Raw genomic sequence first — 18,648 nt, 5'->3', positions numbered from 1 at the left:
ACAAGGCAGGAGGATATCAGAGTGCAGACGAGACAGGAGGATATCAGAGTGCAGATGAGACAGGAGGATCCCAGAGTTCAGGCGAGACAGGAGGATAACAGAGTTCAGATGAGACAGGAGGATCCCAGACATCAGACGAGACAGGAGGATATGAGAGTTTAGATGAGACAGGAGGATCCCAGAGTTCAGGCGAGACAGGAGGATATCAGAGTTCAGATGAGACAGGAGGATATCAGAGTTCAGACGAGACAGGAGGATCCCTGAGTGCAGACGAGGCAGGAGGATAACAGAGTGCAGACGAGACAGGAGGATGTCAGAGTTCAGACGAGACAGGCGGATATCAGAGTTCAGATGAGACAGGTGGATCCCAGAGTGCAGACGAGACAGGAGGATATCAGAGTTCAGACGAGGCAGATGGATATCAGAGTGCAGACGAGACAGGAGGATATCAGAGTGCAGACGAGGCAGCAGGATATCAGAGTGCAGACGAGACAGCAGGATATCAGCGTTCAGACGAGGCAGGAGGACATCAGAGGGCAGACGAGTCAGGAGGATATCAGAGTTCAGACAAGGCAGGAGTATATCAGAGTGCAGACGAGACAGGAGGATATCAGAGTGCAGACGAGACAGGAGGATATCAGAGTCCAGACGAGGCAGGAGGATATCAGAGTGCAGACGAGCCAGGAGGATATCAGAGTCCAGACGAGACAGGAGGATATCAGAGTGCAGACGAGACAGGATGATCCCAGAGTTCAGGCGAGACAGAAGGGTATCAGAGTGCAGACAAGACAGGAGGATCCCAGAGTTCAGGCGAGACAGGAGGATATCAGAGTTCAGACGAGACAGGAGGATCCCAGAGTTCAGGCGAGACAGGAGGATATCTGAGTTCAGATGAGACAGGAGGATCCCAGAGTTCAGACGAGACAGAAGGATATCAGAGTTTAGACGAGACAGGAGGATATTAGAGTTCAGACGAGACAGGAGGATATCAGAGTGCAGATGAGGCAGGAACATATCAGAGTGCAGGCGAGACAGGAGGATATCAGAGTTCAGACGAGACAGGAGTATATCAGAGTTCAGATGAGAGAGGAGGATATCAGAGTTCAGACGAGACAGGAGGATATCAGAGTTCAGGCGAGACAGGAGGGAATCAGAGTTCAGACGAGAGAGGAGGATCCCAGAGTTCAGACGACACAGGAGGATATCAGTGTTCATACCAGAGAGGAGGATGTCAGAGTGCAGACGAGACAGGAGGATCCCAGAGTTCAGACGAGACAGGAGGATCCCAGAGTTCAGACGAGACAGGAGGATATCAGAGATCAGACGAGACAGGAGGATATCAGAGTGCAGATGAGGCAGGAGGATATCAGAGTTCAGACGAGACAGGAGGATCCCAGAGTTCAGGCGAGACAGGAGGATATCAGAGTTCAGATGAGACAGGAGGATCCCAGAGATCAGACGAGACAGGAGGATATCAGAGATTAGACGAGACAGGAGGATATCAGAGTGCAGATGAGGCAGGAGGATATCAGAGTGCAGACGAGACAGGAGGATCGCAGAGTTCAGGAGAGGCAGGAGGATATCAGAGTTCAGACGAAACAGGAGGATATCAGAGTTCAGACGAGACAGGAGGATATCAGAGTTCAGGCGAGACAGGAGGATATCAGAGTTCCGACGAGACAGGAGGATCCCAGAGTTCAGACGAGACAGGATGATACCAGAGTACAGACCAAAACAGGAGGATGTCAGAGTACAGACGAGACAGGAGGATCCCAGAGTTCAGACGAGACACGAGGATACCAGAGTTCAGATGAGACAGGAGGATCCCAGAGTTCAGAAGAGACAGGAGGATATCAGAGTGCAGACGAGACAGGGTGATATCAGAGTTCAGATGAGACAGGAGGATCCCAGAGTTCAGGCGAGACAGGAGGATAACAGAGTTCAGATGAGACAGGAGGATCCCAGACATCAGACGAGACAGGAGGATCCCTGAGTGCAGACGAAGCAGGAGGATAACAGAGTGCAGACGAGACAGGAGGATGTCAGAGTTCAGACGAGACAGGCGGATATCAGAGTTCAGATGAGACAGGAGGATCCCAGAGTGCAGACGAGACAGGAGGATATCAGAGTTCAGACGAGGCAGATGGATATCAGAGTGCAGACGAGACAGGAGGATATCAGAGTGCAGACGAGGCAGCAGGATATCAGAGTGTAGACGAGACAGCAGGATATCAGCGTTCAGACGAGGCAGGAGGATATCAGAGGGCAGACGAGTCAGGAGGATATCAGAGTTCAGACAAGGCAGGAGTATATCAGAGTGCAGACGAGACAGGAGGATATCAGAGTGCAGACGAGACAGGAGGATATCAGAGTCCAGACGAGGCAGGAGGATATCAGAGTGCAGACGAGCCAGGAGGATATCAGAGTCCAGACGAGACAGGAGGATATCAGAGTGCAGACGAGACAGGATGATCCCAGAGTTCAGGCGAGACAGAAGGGTATCAGAGTGCAGACAAGACAGGAGGATCCCAGAGTTCAGGCGAGACAGGAGGATATCAGAGTTCAGACGAGACAGGAGGATCCCAGAGTTCAGGCGAGACAGGAGGATATCTGAGTTCAGATGAGACAGGAGGATCCCAGAGTTCAGACGAGACAGAAGGATATCAGAGTTTAGACGAGACAGGAGGATATTAGAGTTCAGACGAGACAGGAGGATATCAGAGTGCAGATGAGGCAGGAACATATCAGAGTGCAGGCGAGACAGGAGGATATCAGAGTTCAGACGAGACAGGAGTATATCAGAGTTCAGATGAGAGAGGAGGATATCAGAGTTCAGACGAGACAGGAGGATATCAGAGTTCAGGCGAGACAGGAGGGAATCAGAGTTCAGACGAGAGAGGAGGATCCCAGAGTTCAGACGACACAGGAGGATATCAGTGTTCATACCAGAGAGGAGGATGTCAGAGTGCAGACGAGACAGGAGGATCCCAGAGTTCAGACGAGACAGGAGGATCCCAGAGTTCAGACGAGACAGGAGGATATCAGAGATCAGACGAGACAGGAGGATATCAGAGTGCAGACAAGACAGGAGGATATCAGAGTTCAGACGATCAGGCGGATATCAGAGTGCAGATGAGACAGGAGGATCCCAGAGTGCAGACGAGGCAGCAGGATATCAGAGTGCAGATGAGACAGGAGGATATCAGAGTTCAGACGAGGCAGGAGGATCCCAGAGTTCAGGCGAGACAGGAGGATAACAGAGTTCAGATGAGACAGAAGGATCCCTGACATCAGACGAGACAGGAGGATATGAGAGTTTAGACGAGACAGGAGGATATTAGAGTTCAGACGAGAGAGGAGGATATCAGAGCGCAGATGAGGCAGGAGGATATCAGAGTGCAGACGAGACAGGAGGATCCCAGAGCTCAGGTGAGACAGGAGGATATCAGAGTGCAGACGAGAAAGGAGGATCCCAGACTTCAGGCGAGACAGGAGGATATCAGAGTTCAGACGCGGCAGGAAGATATAAGAGTGCAGACGAGGCAGGAGGATATCTGAGTACAGACGAGGCAGCAGGATATCAGAGTGCAGATGAGACAGCAGTATATCAGAGTTCAGACGAGGCAGGAGGATATCAGAGTGCAGACGAGACAGGAGGATATCAGAGTTCAGACAAGGCAGGAGGATATCAGAGTGCAGACGAGACAGGAGGATATCAGAGTGCAGATGAGACAGGAGAATATCAGAGTTCAGACGAGGCAGGAGGATATCAGAGTGCAGATGAGACAGGAGGATATCAGAGTGCAGACGAGACAGGGTGATATCAGAGTTCAGATGAGACAGGAGGATCCCAGAGTTCAGGCGAGACATGAGGATAACAGAGTTCAGATGAGACAGGAGGATCCCAGACATCAGACGAGACAGGAGGATATGAGAGTTTAGATGAGACAGGAGGATCCCAGAGTTCAGGCGAGACAGGAGGATATCAGAGTTCAGATGAGACAGGAGGATATCAGAGTTCAGACGAGACAGGAGGATCCCTGAGTGCAGACGAGGCAGGAGGATAACAGAGTGCAGACGAGACAGGAGGATGTCAGAGTTCAGACGAGACAGGCGGATATCAGAGTTCAGATGAGACAGGAGGATCCCAGAGTGCAGACGAGACAGGAGGATATCAGAGTTCAGACCAGGCAGATGGATATCAGAGTGCAGACGAGACAGGAGGATATCAGAGTGCAGACGAGGCAGCAGGATATCAGAGTGCAGACGAGACAGCAGGATATCAGCGTTCAGACGAGGCAGGAGGACATCAGAGGGCAGACGAGTCAGGAGGATATCAGAGTTCAGACAAGGCAGGAGTATATCAGAGTGCAGACGAGACAGGAGGATATCAGAGTGCAGACGAGACAGGAGGATATCAGAGTCCAGACGAGGCAGGAGGATATCAGAGTGCAGACGAGCCAGGAGGATATCAGAGTCCAGACGAGACAGGAGGATATCAGAGTGCAGACGAGACAGGATGATCCCAGAGTTCAGGCGAGACAGAAGGGTATCAGAGTGCAGACAAGACAGGAGGATCCCAGAGTTCAGGCGAGACAGGAGGATATCAGAGTTCAGACGAGACAGGAGGATCCCAGAGTTCAGGCGAGACAGGAGGATATCAGAGTTCAGATGAGACAGGAGGATACCAGAGTTCAGACGAGACAGAAGGATATCAGAGTTTAGACGAGACAGGAGGATATTAGAGTTCAGACGAGACAGGAGGATATCAGAGTGCAGATGAGGCAGGAACATATCAGAGTGCAGGCGAGACAGGAGGATATCAGAGTTCAGACGAGACAGGAGTATATCAGAGTTCAGATGAGAGAGGAGGATATCAGAGTTCAGACGAGACAGGAGGATATCAGAGTTCAGGCGAGACAGGAGGGAATCAGAGTTCAGACGAGAGAGGAGGATCCCAGAGTTCAGACGACACAGGAGGATATCAGTGTTCATACCAGAGAGGAGGATGTCAGAGTGCAGACGAGACAGGAGGATCCCAGAGTTCAGACGAGACAGGAGGATCCCAGAGTTCAGACGAGACAGGAGGATATCAGAGATCAGACGAGACAGGAGGATATCAGAGTGCAGATGAGGCAGGAGGATATCAGAGTTCAGACGAGACAGGAGGATCCCAGAGTTCAGGCGAGACAGGAGGATATCAGAGTTCAGATGAGACAGGAGGATCCCAGAGATCAGACGAGACAGGAGGATATCAGAGATTAGACGAGACAGGAGGATATCAGAGTGCAGATGAGGCAGGAGGATATCAGAGTGCAGACGAGACAGGAGGATCGCAGAGTTCAGGAGAGGCAGGAGGATATCAGAGTTCAGACGAAACAGGAGGATATCAGAGTTCAGACGAGACAGGAGGATATCAGAGTTCAGGCGAGACAGGAGGATATCAGAGTTCAGACGAGACAGGAGGATCCCAGAGTTCAGACGAGACAGGATGATACCAGAGTACAGACCAAAACAGGAGGATGGCAGAGTACAGACGAGACAGGAGGATCCCAGAGTTCAGACGAGACACGAGGATACCAGAGTTCAGATGAGACAGGAGGATCCCAGAGTTCAGAAGAGACAGGAGGATATCAGAGTCAGACGAGACAGGAGGATATCAGAGTGCAGACGAGACAGGCGGATATCACACTGCAGATGAGACAGGAGGATATCAGAGTTCAGACGAGACAGCAGGATATCAGACTTCAGGCGAGACAGAAGGATATCAGAGTTCAGACGAGACAGGAGGATATCAGAGTGCAGACGAGGCAGGAGGATAACAGGTGCAGACAAAACAGGAGGATATCAGAGTTCAGACGTGACAGGTGGATATCAGAGTTCAGATGAGACAGGAGGATCCCAGAGTGCAGACGAAACAGGAGGATATCAGAGCTCAGACGAGGCAGGAGGATATCAGAGTGCAGACGAGACAGGAGGATATCAGAGTGCAGACGAGACAGGAGGATATCAGGGTGCAGACGAGGCAGCAGGATATCAGAGTGGAGACGAGACAGCAGGATATCAGAGTTCAGACGAGGCAGGAGCATATCAGAGTGTAGACGAGACAGGAGGATATCAGAGTTCAGACAAGGCAGGAGGATATCAGAGTGCAGACAAGACAGGAGGATATCAGTCTTCAGGCGAGACAGGAGGATATCAGAGTTCAGACGAGACAGGAGGATCCCAGAGTTCAGGCGAGACAGGAGGATATCAGTGTTCAGACGAGACAGGAGGATATCAGAGTGCAGACGAGACATGAGAATCCCAGAGTTCAGGCGAGACAGGAGGATATCAGAGTGCAGACGAGAAAGGAGGATCCCAGTCTTCAGGCGAGACAGGAGGATATCAGAGTTCAGACGAGAAAGGAGGATATCAGAGTGCAGACGAGACAGGAGTATCCCAGAGTTCAGCCGAGACAGGAGGATATCAGAGTGCAGACGAGACAGGAGGATCCCAGAGTTCAGATGAGACAGGAGGATATCAGAGTGCAGATGAGGCACGAGGATATCAGAATTCAGACGAGACAGGGTGATATCAGAGTTCAGATGAGACAGGAGGATCCCAGAGTTCAGGCGAGACAGGAGGATAACAGAGTTCAGATGAGACAGGAGGATCCCAGACATCAGACGAGACAGGAGGATATGAGAGTTTAGACGAGACAGGAGGATATTAGAGTTCAGACGAGAGAGGAGGACATCAGAGCGCAGATGAGGCAGGAGGATATCAGAGTACAGACGAGACAGGAGGATCGCTGAATTCAGGAGAGGCAGGTGGATATCAGAGTTCAGACGAGACAGGAGGATCCCAGATTTCAGATGAGACAGGTGGATATCAGAGTTCAGACGAGACAGGAGGATCCCAGAGTGCAGACGAGGCAGGAGGATAACAGAGTGCAGACGAGAAAGGAGGATGTCAGAGTTCAGACGAGACAGGCGGATATCAGAGTTCAGATGAGACAGGAGGATCCCAGAGTGCAGACGAGACAGGAGGATTTCAGAGTTCAGACGAGGCAGGAGGATATCAGAGTGCAGACGAGACAGGAGGATATCAGCGTGCAGACGAGGCAGCAGGATATCAGAGTGCAGACGAGACAGCAGGATATCAGCGTTCAGACGAGGCAGGAGGATATCAGAGGGCAGACGAGACAGGAGGATATCAGAGTTCAGACAAGGCAGGAGTATATCAGAGTGCAGACGAGACAGGAGGATATCAGAGTGCAGACGAGACAGGAGGATATCAGAGTCCAGACGAAGCAGGAGGATATCAGAGTGCAGACGAGCCAGGAGGATATCAGAGTTCAGTCAAGACAGGAGGATCCCAGAGTTCAGACGAGACAGGATGATACCAGAGTACAGACCAAAACAGGAGGATGTCAGAGTACAGACGAGACAGGAGGATCCCAGAGTTCAGACGAGACACGAGGATCCCAGAGTTCAGATGAGACAGGAGGATCCCAGAGTTCAGAAGAGACAGGAGGATATCAGAGTGCAGACGAGACAGGAGGATATCAGAGTGCAGACGAGACAGGAGGATATCAGAGTGCAGACGAGGCAGCAGGATATCAGAGTGCAGACGAGACAGCAGGATATCAGAGTTCAGACGAGGCAGGAGCATATCAGAGTGTAGACGAGAAAGGAGGATATCAGAGTTCAGACAAGGCAGGAGGATATCAGAGTGCAGACGAGACAGGAGGATATCAGATTTCAGGCGAGACAGGAGGATATCAGAGTTCAGACGAGACAGGAGGATCCCAGAGTTCAGGCGAGACAGGAGGATATCAGTGTTCAGACGAGACAGGAGGATATCAGAGTGCAGACGAGACAGGAGAATCCCAGAGTTCAGGCGAGACAGGAGGATATCAGAGTGCAGACAAGACAGGAGGATATCAGAGTTCAGACGATCAGGCGGATATCAGAGTTCAGATGAACCGGAGGATATCAGAGTTCAGGCGAGACAGGAGGATATCAGAGTGCAGACGAGACAGGAGGATATCAGAGTGCAGACAAGACAGGAGGATATCAGAGTTCAGACGATCAGGCGGATATCAGAGTGCAGATGAGACAGGAGGATCCCAGATTGCAGACGAGGCAGCAGGATATCAGAGTGCAGATGAGACAGGAGGATATCAGAGTTCAGACAAGGCAGGAGGATCCCAGAGTTCAGGCGAGACAGGAGGATAACAGAGTTCAGATGAGACAGAAGGATCCCTGACATCAGACGAGACAGGAGGATATGATAGTTTAGACGAGACAGGCGGATATTAGAGTTCAGACGAGAGAGGAGGATATCAGAGCGCAGATGAGGCAGGAGGATATCAGAGTGCAGACGAGACAGGAGGATCCCAGAGCTCAGGTGAGACAGGAGGATATCAGAGTGCAGACGAGAAAGGAGGATCTCAGACTTCAGGCAAGACAGGAGCATATCAGAGTTCAGACGCGGCAGGAAGATATCAGAGTGCAGACGAGGCAGGAGGATATCTGAGTACAGACGAGGCAGCAGGATATCAGAGTGCAGATGAGACAGCAGTATATCAGAGTTCAGACGAGGCAGGAGGATATCAGAGTGCAGACGAGACAGGAGGATATCAGAGTTCAGACAAGGCAGGAGGATATCAGAGTGCAGACGAGACAGGAGGATATCAGAGTGCAGATGAGACAGGAGAATATCAGAGTTCAGACGAGGCAGGAGGATATCAGAGTGCAGATGAGACAGGAGGATATCAGAGTGCAGACGAGACAGGGTGATATCAGAGTTCAGATGAGACAGGAGGATCCCAGAGTTCAGGCGAGGCAGGAGGATATCAGAGTGCAGATGAGACAGGAGGATATCAGAGTGCAGACGAGACAGGGTGATATCAGAGTTCAGATGAGACAGGAGGATCCCAGAGTTCAGGCGAGACAGGAGGATAACAGAGTTCAGATGAGACAGGAGGATCCCAGACATCAGACGAGACAGGAGGATATGAGAGTTTAGATGAGACAGGAGGATCCCAGAGTTCAGGCGAGACAGGCGGATATCAGAGTTCAGATGAGACAGGAGGATCCCAGAGTGCAGACGAGACAGGAGGATATCAGAGTGCAGACGAGGCAGCAGGATATCAGAGTGCAGACGAGACAGCAGGATATCAGCGTTCAGACGAGGCAGGAGGATATCAGAGGGCAGACGAGTCAGGAGGATATCAGAGTTCAGACAAGGCAGGAGTATATCAGAGAGCAGACGAGACAGGAGGATATCAGAGTGCAGACGAGACAGGAGGATATCAGAGTCCAGACGAGGCAGGAGGATATCAGAGTGCAGACGAGCCAGGAGGATATCAGAGTCCAGACGAGACAGGAGGATATCAGAGTGCAGACGAGACAGGATGATCCCAGAGTTCAGGCGAGACAGAAGGGTATCAGAGTGCAGACAAGACAGGAGGATCCCAGAGTTCAGGCGAGACAGGAGGATATCAGAGTTCAGACGAGACAGGAGGATCCCAGAGTTCAGGCGAGACAGGAGGATATCAGAGTTCAGATGAGACAGGAGGATCCCAGAGTTCAGACGAGACAGAAGGATATCAGAGTTTAGACGAGACAGGAGGATATTAGAGTTCAGACGAGACAGGAGGATATCAGAGTGCAGATGAGGCAGGAACATATCAGAGTGCAGGCGAGACAGGAGGATATCAGAGTTCAGACGAGACAGGAGTATATCAGAGTTCAGATGAGAGAGGAGGATATCAGAGTTCAGACGAGACAGGAGGATATCAGAGTTCAGGCGAGACAGGAGGGAATCAGAGTTCAGACGAGAGAGGAGGATCCCAGAGTTCAGACGACACAGGAGGATATCAGAGTTCATACCAGAGAGGAGGATGTCAGAGTGCAGACGAGACAGGAGGATCCCAGAGTTCAGACGAGACAGGAGGATCCCAGAGTTCAGACGAGACAGGAGGATATCAGAGATCAGACGAGACAGGAGGATATCAGAGTGCAGATGAGGCAGGAGGATATCAGAGTTCAGATGAGACAGGAGGATCCCAGAGTTCAGGCGAGACAGGAGGATATCAGAGTTCAGATGAGACAGGAGGATCCCAGAGATCAGACGAGACAGGAGGATATCAGAGATTAGACGAGACAGGAGGATATCAGAGTGCAGATGAGGCAGGAGGATATCAGAGTGCAGACGAGACAGGAGGATCGCAGAGTTCAGGAGAGGCAGGAGGATATCAGAGTTCAGACGAAACAGGAGGATATCAGAGTTCAGACGAGACAGGAGGATATCAGAGTTCAGGCGAGACAGGAGGATATCAGAATTCAGACGAGACAGGAGGATCCCAGAGTTCAGACGAGACAGGATGATACCAGAGAACAGACAAAAACAGGAGGATGTCAGAGTACAGACGAGACAGGAGGATCCCAGAGTTCAGACGAGACACGAGGATACCAGAGTTCAGATGAGACAGGAGGATCCCAGAGTTCAGAAGAGACAGGAGGATATCAGAGTCAGACGAGACAGGAGGATATCAGAGTGCAGACGAGACAGGCGGATATCACACTGCAGATGAGACAGGAGGATATCAGAGTTCAGACGAGACAGCAGGATATCAGACTTCAGGCGAGACAGAAGGATATCAGAGTTCAGACGAGACAGGAGGATATCAGAGTGCAGACGAGGCAGGAGGATAACAGGTGCAGACAAAACAGGAGGATATCAGAGTTCAGACGTGACAGGTGGATATCAGAGTTCAGATGAGACAGGAGGATCCCAGAGTGCAGACGAGACAGGAGGATATCAGAGCTCAGACGAGGCAGGAGGATATCAGAGTGCAGACGAGACAGGAGGATATCAGAGTGCAGACGAGACAGGAGGATATCAGAGTGCAGACGAGGCAGCAGGATATCAGAGTGGAGACGAGACAGCAGGATATCAGAGTTCAGACGAGGCAGGAGCATATCAGAGTGTAGACGAGACAGGAGGATATCAGAGTTCAGACAAGGCAGGAGGATATCAGAGTGCAGACAAGACAGGAGGATATCAGTCTTCAGGCGAGACAGGAGGATATCAGAGTTCAGACGAGACAGGAGGATCCCAGAGTTCAGGCGAGACAGGAGGATATCAGTGTTCAGACGAGACAGGAGGATATCAGAGTGCAGACGAGACATGAGAATCCCAGAGTTCAGGCGAGACAGGAGGATATCAGAGTGCAGACGAGAAAGGAGGATCCCAGTCTTCAGGCGAGACAGGAGGATATCAGAGTTCAGACGAGAAAGGAGGATATCAGAGTGCAGACGAGACAGGAGTATCCCAGAGTTCAGCCGAGACAGGAGGATATCAGAGTGCAGACGAGACAGGAGGATCCCAGAGTTCAGATGAGACAGGAGGATATCAGAGTGCAGATGAGGCACGAGGATATCAGAATTCAGACGAGACAGGGTGATATCAGAGTTCAGATGAGAGAGGAGGATATCAGAGTTCAGACGAGACAGGAGGATATCAGAGTTCAGGCGAGACAGGAGGGAATCAGAGTTCAGACGAGAGAGGAGGATCCCAGAGTTCAGACGACACAGGAGGATATCAGAGTTCATACCAGAGAGGAGGATGTCAGAGTGCAGACGAGACAGGAGTATCCCAGAGTTCAGACGAGACAGGAGGATCCCAGAGTTCAGACGAGACAGGAGGATATCAGAGATCAGACGAGACAGGAGGATATCAGAGTGCAGATGAGGCAGGAGGATATCAGAGTTCAGACGAGACAGGAGGATCCCAGAGTTCAGGCGAGACAGGAGGACATCAGAGTTCAGATGAGACAGGAGGATCCCAGAGATCAGACGAGACAGGAGGATATCAGAGATTAGACGAGACAGGAGGATATCAGAGTACAGATGAGGCAGGAGGATATCAGAGTGCAGACGAGACAGGAGGATCGCAGAGTTCAGGAGAGGCAGGAGGATATCAGAGTTCAGACGAAACAGGAGGATATCAGAGTTCAGACGAGACAGGAGGATATCAGAGTTCAGGCGAGACAGGAGGATATCAGAGTTCAGACGAGACAGGAGGATCCCAGAGTTCAGACGAGACAGGATGATACCAGAGAACAGACCAAAACAGGAGGATGTCAGAGTACAGACGAGACAGGAGGATCCCAGAGTTCAGACGAGACACGAGGATACCAGAGTTCAGATGAGACAGGAGGATCCCAGAGTTCAGAAGAGACAGGAGGATATCAGAGTCAGACGAGACAGGAGGATATCAGAGTGCAGACGAGACAGGCGGATATCACACTGCAGATGAGACAGGAGGATATCAGAGTTCAGACGAGACAGCAGGATATCAGACTTCAGGCGAGACAGAAGGATATCAGAGTTCAGACGAGACAGGAGGATATCAGAGTGCAGACGAGGCAGGAGGATAACAGGTGCAGACAAAACAGTAGGATATCAGAGTTCAGACGTGACAGGTGGATATCAGAGTTCAGATGAGACAGGAGGATCCCAGAGTGCAGACGAGACAGGAGGATATCAGAGCTCAGACGAGGCAGGAGGATATCAGAGTGCAGACGAGACAGGAGGATATCAGAGTGCAGACGAGACAGGAGGATATCAGAGTGCAGACGAGGCAGCAGGATATCAGAGTGGAGACGAGACAGCAGGATATCAGAGTTCAGACGAGGCAGGAGCATATCAGAGTGTAGACGAGACAGGAGGATATCAGAGTTCAGACAAGGCAGGAGGATATCAGAGTGCAGACAAGACAGGAGGATATCAGTCTTCAGGCGAGACAGGAGGATATCAGAGTTCAGACGAGACAGGAGGATCCCAGAGTTCAGGCGAGACAGGAGGATATCAGTGTTCAGACGAGACAGGAGGATATCAGAGTGCAGACGAGACATGAGAATCCCAGAGTTCAGGCGAGACAGGAGGATATCAGAGTGCAGACAAGAAAGGAGGATCCCAGTCTTCAGGCGAGACAGGAGGATATCAGAGTTCAGACGAGAAAGGAGGATATCAGAGTGCAGACGAGACAGGAGTATCCCAGAGTTCAGCCGAGACAGGAGGATATCAGAGTGCAGACGAGACAGGAGGATCCCAGAGTTCAGATGAGACAGGAGGATATCAGAGTGTAGATGAGGCACGAGGATATCAGAATTCAGACGAGACAGGGTGATATCAGAGTTCAGATGAGACAGGAGGATCCCAGAGTTCAGGCGAGACAGGAGGATAACAGAGTTCAGATGAGACAGGAGGATCCCAGACATCAGACGAGACAGGAGGATATCAGAGATTAGACGAGACAGGAGGATATCAGAGTGCAGATGAGGCAGGAGGATATCAGAGTGCAGACGAGACAGGAGGATCGCTGATTTCAGGAGAGGCAGGTGGATATCAGAGTTCAGACGAGACAGGAGGATCCCAGAGTTCAGATGAGACAGGAGGATATCAGAGTTCAGACGAGACAGGAGGATCCCAGAGAGCAGACGAGGCAGGAGGATAACAGAGTGCAGACGAGAAAGGAGGATGTCAGAGTTCAGACGAGACAGGCGGATATCAGAGTTCAGATGAGACAGGAGGATCCCAGAGTGCAGACGAGACAGGAGGATATCAGAGTTCAGACGAGGCAGGAGGATATCAGAGTATAGACGAGACAGGAGGATATCAGAGTGCAGACGAGGCAGCAGGATATCAGAGTGCAGACGAGACAGCAGGATATCAGCGTTCAGACGAGGCAGGAGGATATCAGAGGGCAGACGAGGCAGGAGGATATCAGAGTGCAGACGAGACAGGAGGATATCAGAGTGCAGACGAGACAGGAGGATATCAGAGTGCAGACGAGGCAGCAGGATATCAGAGTGGAGACGAGACAGCAGGATATCAGAGTTCAGACGAGGCAGGAGCATATCAGAGTGTAGACGAGACAGGAGGATATCAGAGTTCAGACAAGGCAGGAGGATATCAGAGTGCAGACAAGACAGGAGGATATCAGTCTTCAGGCGAGACAGGAGGATATCAGAGTTCAGACGAGACAGGAGGATCCCAGAGTTCAGGCGAGACAGGAGGATATCAGTGTTCAGACGAGACAGGAGGATATCAGAGTGCAGACGAGACATGAGAATCCCAGAGTTCAGGCGAGACAGGAGGATATCAGAGTGCAGACGAGAAAGGAGGATCCCAGTCTTCAGGCGAGACAGGAGGATATCAGAGTTCAGACGAGAAAGGAGGATATCAGAGTGCAGACGAGACAGGAGTATCCCAGAGTTCAGCCGAGACAGGAGGATATCAGAGTGCAGACGAGACAGGAGGATCCCAGAGTTCAGATGAGACAGGAGGATATCAGAGTGCAGATGAGGCACGAGGATATCAGAATTCAGACGAGACAGGGTGATATCAGAGTTCAGATGAGAGAGGAGGATATCAGAGTTCAGACGAGACAGGAGGATATCAGAGTTCAGGCGAGACAGGAGGTAATCAGAGTTCAGACGAGAGAGGAGGATCCCAGAGTTCAGACGACACAGGAGGATATCAGAGTTCATACCAGAGAGGAGGATGTCAGAGTGCAGACGAGACAGGAGGATCCCAGAGTTCAGACGAGACAGGAGGATCCCAGAGTTCAGACGAGACAGGAGGATATCAGAGATCAGACGAGACAGGAGGATATCAGAGTGCAGATGAGGCAGGAGGATATCAGAGTTCAGACGAGACAGGAGGATCCCAGAGTTCAGATGAGACAGGAGGATATCAGAGTGCAGATGAGGCACGAGGATATCAGAATTCAGACGAGACAGGGTGATATCAGAGTTCAGATGAGACAGGAGGATCCCAGAGTTCAGGCGAGACAGGAGGATAACAGAGTTCAGATGAGACAGGAGGATCCCAGACATCAGACGAGACAGGAGGATATCAGAGATTAGACGAGACAGGAGGATATCAGAGTGCAGATGAGGCAGGAGGATATCAGAGTGCAGACGAGACAAGAGGATCGCTGATTTCAGGAGAGGCAGGTGGATATCAGAGTTCAGACGAGACAGGAGGATCCCAGAGTTCAGATGAGACAGGAGGATATCAGAGTTCAGACGAGACAGGAGGATCCCAGAGTGCAGACGAGGCAGGAGGATAACAGAGTGCAGACGAGAAAGGAGGATGTCAGAGTTCAGACGAGACAGGCGGATATCAGAGTTCAGATGAGACAGGAGGATCCCAGAGAGCAGACGAGACAGGAGGATATCAGAGTTCAGACGAGGCAGGAGGATATCAGAGTGTAGACGAGACAGGAGGATATCAGAGTGCAGAGGAGGCAGCAGGATATCAGAGTTCAGACGAGACAGCAGGATATCAGCGTTCAGACGAGGCAGGAGGATATCAGAGGGCAGACGAGACAGGAGGATATCAGAGTTCAGACAAGGCAGGAGTATATCAGAGTGCAGACGAGACAGGAGGATATCAGAGTGCAGACGAGACAGGAGGATATCAGAGTCCAGACGAAGCAGGAGGATATCAGAGTGCAGACGAGCCAGGAGGATATCAGAGTTCAGTCGAGACAGGAGGATCCCAGAGTTCAGACGAGACAGGATGATACCAGAGTACAGACCAAAACAGGAGGATGTCAGAGTACAGACGAGACAGGAGGATCCCAGAGTTCAGACGAGACACGAGGATCCCAGAGTTCAGATGAGACAGGAGGATCCCAGAGTTCAGAAGAGACAGGAGGATATCAGAGTCAGACGAGACAGGAGGATATCAGAGTGCAGACGAGACAGGCGGATATCACACTGCAGATGAGACAGGAGGATATCAGAGTTCAGACGAGACAGCAGGATATCAGACTTCAGGCGAGACAGAAGGATATCAGAGTTCAGACGAGACAGGAGGATATCAGAGTGCAGACGAGGCAGGAGGATAACAGAGTGCAGACAAAACAGGAGGATATCAGAGTTCAGACGTGACAGGTGGATATCAGAGTTCAGATGAGACAGGAGGATCCCAGAGTGCAGACGAGACTGGAGGATATCAGAGGGCAGACGAGACAGGAGGATATCAGAGTTCAGACAAGGGAGAAGGATATCAGAGTGCAGACAAGACAGGAGGATATCAGTCTTCAGGCGAGACAGGAGGATATCAGAGTTCAGACGAGACAGGAGGATATCAGAGTGCAGACGAGACATGAGAATCCCAGAGTTCAGGCGAGACAGGAGGATATCAGAGTGCAGACGAGAAAGGAGGATCCCAGTCTTCAGGCGAGACAGGAGGATATCGAAGTTCAGACGAGAAAGGAGGATATCAGAGTGCAGACGAGACAGGAGTATCCCAGAGTTCAGCCGAGACAGGAGGATATCAGAGTGCAGACGAGACAGGAGGATCCCAGAGTTCAGATGAGACAGGAGGATATCAGAGTGCAGATGAGGCACGAGGATATCAGAATTCAGACGAGACAGGGTGATATCAGAGTTCAGATGAGACAGGAGGATCCCAGAGTTCAGGCGAGACAGGAGGATAACAGAGTTCAGATGAGACAGGAGGATCCCAGACATCAGACGAGACAGGAGGATATGAGAGTTTAGACGAGACAGGAGGATATTAGAGTTCAGTCGAGAGAGGAGGACATCAGAGCGCAGATGAGGCAGGAGGATATCAGAGTGCAGACGAGACAGGAGGATCACTGATTTCAGGAGAGGCAGGAGGATATCAGAGTTCAGACGAGACAGGAGGATCCCAGAGTTCAGATGAGACAGGAGGATATCAGAGTTCAGACGAGACAGGAGGATCCCAGAGTGCAGACGAGGCAGGAGGATAACAGAGTGCAGACGAGAAAGGAGGATGTCAGAGTTCAGATGAGACATGCGGATATCAGAATGCAGACGAGACAGGAGTATCCCAGAGTTCAGCCGAGACAGGAGGATATCAGAGTGCAGACGAGACAGGAGGATCCCAGAGTTCAGATGAGACAGGAGGATATCAGAGTGCAGATGAGGCACGAGGATATCAGAATTCAGACGAGACAGGGTGATATCAGAGTTCAGATGAGACAGGAGGATCCCAGAGTTCAGGCGAGACAGGAGGATAACAGAGTTCAGATGAGACAGGAGGATCCCAGACATCAGACGAGACAGGAGGATATGAGAGTTTAGACGAGACAGGAGGATATTAGAGTTCAGTCGAGAGAGGAGGACATCAGAGCGCAGATGAGGCAGGAGGATATCAGAGTGCAGACGAGACAGGAGGATCGCTGATTTCAGGAGAGGCAGGAGGATATCAGAGTTCAGACGAGACAGGAGGATCCCAGAGTTCAGATGAGACAGGAGGATATCAGAGTTCAGACGAGACAGGAGGATCCCAGAGTGCAGACGAGGCAGGAGGATAACAGAGTGCAGACGAGAAAGGAGGATGTCAGAGTTCAGACGAGACATGCGGATATCAGAGTTCAGATGAGACAGGAGGATCCCAGAGTGCAGACGAGACAGGAGGATATCAGAGTTCAGACGAGGCAGGAGGATATCAGAGTGCAGACGAGACAGGAGGATATCAGAGTGCAGACGAGGCAGCAGGATATCAGAGTGCAGACGAGACAGCAGGATATCAGCGTTCAGACGAGGCAGGAGGATATCAGAGGGCAGACGAGACAGGAGGATATCAGAGTTCAGACAAGGCAGGAGTATATCAGAGTGCAGACGAGACAGGAGGATATCAGAGTGCAGACGAGACAGGAGGATATCAGAGTCCAGACGAAGCAGGAGGATATCAGAGTGCAGACGAGCCAGGAGGATATCAGAGTTCAGTCGAGACAGGAGGATCCCAGAGTTCAGACGAGACAGGATGATACCAGAGTACAGACCAAAACAGGAGGATGTCAGAGTACAGACGAGACAGGAGGATCCCAGAGTTCAGACGAGACACGAGGATCCCAGAGTTCAGATGAGACAGGAGGATCCCAGAGTTCAGAAGAGACAGGAGGATATCAGAGTCAGACGAGACAGGAGGATATCAGAGTGCAGACGAGACAGGCGGATATCACACTGCAGATGAGACAGGAGGATATCAGAGTTCAGACGAGACAGCAGGATATCAGACTTCAGGCGAGACAGAAGGATATCAGAGTTCAGACGAGACAGGAGGATATCAGAGTGCAGACGAGGCAGGAGGATAACAGAGTGCAGACAAAACAGGAGGATATCAGAGTTCAGTCGTGACAGGTGGATATCAGAGTTCAGATGAGACAGGAGGATCCCAGAGTGCGGACGAGACAGGAGGATATCAGAGGGCAGACGAGACAGGAGGATATCAGAGCTCAGACGAGGCAGGAGGATATCAGAGTGCAGACGAGACAGGAGGATATCAGAGTGCAGACGAGGCAGCAGGATATCAGAGTGGAGACGAGACAGCAGGATATCAGAGTTCAGACGAGGCAGGAGCATATCAGAGTGTAGACGAGACAGGAGGATATCAGAGTTCAGACAAGGCAGGAGGATATCAGAGTGCAGACAAGACAGGAGGATATCAGTCTTCAGGCGAGACAGGAGGATATCAGAGTTCAGACGAGACAGGAGGATCCCAGAGTTCAGGCGAGACAGGAGGATATCAGAGTGCAGACGAGACATGAGAATCCCAGTGTTCAGGCGAGACAGGAGGATATCAGAGT

The sequence above is a fragment of the Hypanus sabinus genome, chromosome 12, assembly GCF_030144855.1.
Source record: "Hypanus sabinus isolate sHypSab1 chromosome 12, sHypSab1.hap1, whole genome shotgun sequence".
In the NCBI taxonomy this organism is placed as follows: domain Eukaryota; kingdom Metazoa; phylum Chordata; class Chondrichthyes; order Myliobatiformes; family Dasyatidae; genus Hypanus; species Hypanus sabinus.
Note: the sequence above shows the minus strand (reverse complement) of the source record.